Below are 4,319 nucleotides of genomic sequence, written 5' to 3'. Positions count from 1 at the left end.
GCTATGGTCGAGGGTGGCGCTGGTGAACACTCTCAAGGCTCGCTTACACCCAGTGAACATAAATACCCACGAGAGCAGCAGATTGGACAGCCGTCGCCGTAGCTCAGTTGGTAAGAGCACCGGACGCGATATTCGGAGGTCGTGGGTTCGGATCCCACCGGCGGCATGGTTGTTTTTCTGCTGCTTTATAAGTAATTTTCTTTAACCGATTTATTAATCTAAGTATTATTATCCCACTGATAAGCATAACACATAAAAAAAATTAGCGTTCCTCTATGCACCTTGGTTTCGGTGACTGTTGGCTCCCTTCATAAATTTGTCAAACGGGCTCTAATTTCATTTAACTTGTCTGCTAATAGCTTAACGAGGGTCTCGGTTCTGGCAGTCTTGATGCCATAGGTAGCATAAGAGGGCTCTCGCACAGTTTCCGCTCGCGCCGTTAGATGACCTTCTACCTCACGCTCGCGGTATTACAGGACGTGCTACGTTCGCCGCTATGGTCGAGGGTGGCGCTGTTGAACACTCTCAAGGCTCGCTTACACCCAGTAAACATAAATACCCACGAGAGCAGCAGATTGGACAGCCGCCGCCGTAGCTCAGTTGGTAAGAGCACCGGACGCGATATTCGGTGGTCGTGGGTTCGGATCCCACCGGCGGCATGGTTGTTTTTTCTGCTGCTTTATAAGTAATTTTCTTTAGGCGATTTTTTAATCTAAGTATTATAATCCCACTGATAAGCATAGCACATAAAAAAAATTAACGTTCCCCTATGCACCTTGGTTTCGGTGACTGTTGGCTCCCTTCATAAATTTGTCAAACGGGCCCCTCATTTCATTTAACTTGTCTGCTAATAGCTTAACGAGGGTCTCGGTTCTGGCAGCCTTGATGCCATAGGTAGCATAAGAGCGCTCTCGCACAGTTTCCGCCCTCGCCGTTAGATGACGTTCTACGGCACGCTCGCTTATTACAGGACGTGCTACGTCCGCCGCTATGGTCGAGGGTGGCGCTGGTGAACACTCTCAAGGCTCGCTTACACCCAGTAAACATAAATACCCACGAGAGCAGCAGATTGGACAGCGGTCGCCGTAGCTCAGTTGGTAAGAGCACCGGACGCGATATTCGGAGGTCGCGGGTTCGGATCCCACCGGCGGCATGGTTGTTTTTCTGCTGCTTTATAAGTAATTTTGTTTAAGCGATTTATTAATTTAAGTATTACTATCCCACTGATAAGCATAACACACAAAAAATTAACGTTCCCCTATGCACCTTGGTTTCGGTGACTGTTGGCTCCCTTCATTAATTTGTCAAACGGTGCCTTCAATTCATTTAACTTGTCTGCTAAAAGCTTAACGAGGGTCTCGGTTCTGGCAGTCTTGATGCCATAGGTAGCATAAGAGGGCTCTCGCACAGTTTCCGCTCTCGCCGTTAGATGACGTTCTACGGCACGCTCGCGGTATTACAGGACGTGCTACGTCCGCCGCTATGGTCGAGGGTGGCGCTGGTGAACACTCTCAAGGCTCGCTTACACCCAGTAAACATAAATACCCACGAGAGCAGCAGATTGGACAGCCGTCGCCGTAGCTCAGTTGGTAAGAACACCGGACGCGATATTCGGAGGTCGTGGGTTCGGATTCCACCGGCGGCATGGTTGTTTTTCTGCTGCTTTATAAGTAATTTTCTTTAACCGACTTATTAATCTAAGTATTATTATCCCACTGATAAGCATAACACATAAAAAAAATTAGCGTTCCTCTATGCACCTTGGTTTCGGTGACTGTTGGCTTCCTTCATAAAATTGTCAAATGGGCCCTAATTTCATTTAACTTGTCTGCTAATAGTTTAACGAGGGTCTCGGTTCTGGCAGTCTTGATGCCATAGGTAGCATAAGAGGGCTCTCGCACAGTTTCCGCCCTCGCCGTTAGATGACGTTCTACGTCACGCTCGCGGTATAACAGGACGTGCTACGTGCGCCGCTATGGTCGAGGGTGGCGCTGGTGAACATTCTCAAGGCTCGCTTACACCCAGTAAACATAAATACCCACGAGAGCAGCAGATTGGACAGCCATCGCCGTAGCTCAGTTGGTAAGAGCACCGGACGCGATATTCGGAGGTCGGGGGTTCGGATCCCACCGGCGGCTTGGTTGTTTTTCTGCTGCTTTATAAGTAATTTTCTTTAAGCGATTTATTAATCTAAGTATTATTATCCCACTGATAAGCATAACACATAAAAAAAATTAACGTTCTCCTATGCACCTTGGTTTCGGTGACTGTTGGCTCCCTTCATAAATTTGTCAAACGGGCCCCTCATTTCATTTAACTTGTCTGCTAATAGCTTAACGAGGGTCTCGGTTCTGGCAGTTTTGATGCCATAGGTAGCATAAGAGGGCTCTCGCACAGTTTCCGCCCTCGCCGTTAGATGACGTTCTACGGCATGCTCGCGTATTACAGGACGTGCTACGTCCGCCGCTATGGTCGAGGGTGGCGCTCGTGAACACTCTCAAGGCTCGCTTACACCCAGTAAACATAAATACCCACGAGAGCAGCAGATTGGACAGCCGTCGACGTAGCTCAGTTGGTAAGAGCACCGGACGCGATATTCGGAGGTCGTGGGTTCGGATCTCACCTTCTGAATTTTTGTTTTTTATGCTGCTTTATAACTAATTTTCTTTAAGCGATTTATTAATCTAAGTATTATTATCCCACTGATAAGCATAACACATAAAATAAATTAAGGTTCCCCTATGCACCTTGGTTTCGGGGACTGTTGGCTCCCTTCATAACTTTGTCAAAGGGGCCCCTCATTTTATTTAACTTGTCTGCTAATAGCTTAACGAGGGTCTCGGTTCTGGCAGTCTTGATGCCATAGGTAGCATAAGAGGGCTCTCGCACAGTTTCCGCCCTCGCCGTTAGATGACGTTCTACGTCAGCTAGCGGTATTACAGGACGTTCTACGTCCGCCGCCATGGTCGAGGGTGGCGCTGGTGAAAACTCTCAACGCTCGCTCACACCCAGTAAACATAAATACCCACGAGAGCAGCAGATTGGAGAGCCGTCGCCGTAGCTCAGTTGGTAAAAGCACCGGACGCGATATTCGGAGGTCGCGGGTTCGGATCCCACCGGCGGCTTGGTTGTTTTTCTGCTGCTTTATAAGTGATTTTGTTTAAGCGATTATTAATCTAAGTATTATTATCCCACTGATAAGCATAACACATAAAAAAAATAAGGTTCCCCTATGCACCTTGATTTTGGTGACTGTTGGCTCCCTTCATAACTTTGTCAAACGGGCCCCTCATTTTATTTAACTTGTCTGCTAATAGCTTAACGAGGGTCTCGGTTCTGGCAGTCTTGATGCCATAGGTAGCATAAGAGGGCTCTCGCACAGTTTCCGCCCTCGCCGTTAGATGACGTTCTACGTCAGCTCGCGGTATTACAGGACGTTCTACGTCCGTCGCCATGGTCGAGGGTGGCGCTGGTGAAAACTCTCAACGCTCTCTTACACCCAGTAAACATAAATACCCACGAGAGCAGCAGATTGGACAGCCGTCGCCGTAGCTCAGTTGGTAAGAGCACCGGACGCGATATTCGGAGGTCGTGGGTTCGGATCCCACCGGCGGCATGGTTGTTTTTTCTGCTGCTTTTTAAGTAATTTTCTTTAGGCGATTTATTAATCTAAGTATTATCCCACTGATAAGCATTACACATAATCAAAAATTAACGTTCCCCTATGCACCTTGGTTTCGGTGACGGTTGGCTCGCTTCATAAATTTGTCAACGGGCCCCTCATTTCATTAACTTGTCTGCTAATAGCTTAACGAAGGTCTCGGTTCTGGCAGCCTTGATGCCATAGGTAGCATAAGAGGGCTCTCGCACAGTTTCCGCCCTCGCCGTTAGATGACGTTCTACGGCACGTTCGCTGTATTACAGGACGTGCTACGTCCGCCGCTATGGTCGAGGGTGGCGCTGGTGAACACTCTCAAGGCTCGCTTAAACCCAGTAAACATAAATACCCACGAGAGCAGCAGATTGGACAGCCGTCGCCGTAGCTCAGTTGGTAGGAGCACCGGACGCGATATTCGGAGGTCGCGGGTTCGGATCCCACCGGCGGCATGGTTGTTTTCTGCTGCTTTATAAGTATTTTCTTTAAGCGATTTATTATTCTATGTATTATTATCCCACTGATAAGCATAACACATAAAAAAAATTAACGTTCCCCTATGCACCTTGGTTTCGGTGACTGTAGGCTCCCATCACAAATTTGTAAAACGGGCCCCCCTCATTTCATTTAACTTGTCTGCTAATAGCTTAACGAGGGTCTCGGT

The 4,319-nt window shown here is 48.0% G+C and overlaps 1 non-coding gene across 1 annotated transcript; it reads left to right on the top strand.

Annotated features, from left to right (window-relative positions):
• Window positions 1–585: 585 nt before the first annotated feature.
• On the top strand, window positions 586–659 carry TRNAS-CGA (transfer RNA serine (anticodon CGA)). Its single transcript has one exon. It is a non-coding gene; the product is annotated as a tRNA-Ser (tRNA).
• The last annotated feature ends 3,660 nt before the right edge of the window (window positions 660–4,319 follow it).

Source organism: Amblyomma americanum, chromosome 6 (assembly GCF_052857255.1).
Source record: "Amblyomma americanum isolate KBUSLIRL-KWMA chromosome 6, ASM5285725v1, whole genome shotgun sequence".
In the NCBI taxonomy this organism is placed as follows: domain Eukaryota; kingdom Metazoa; phylum Arthropoda; class Arachnida; order Ixodida; family Ixodidae; genus Amblyomma; species Amblyomma americanum.
This window is presented reverse-complemented; position numbering and strand designations above follow the sequence as displayed.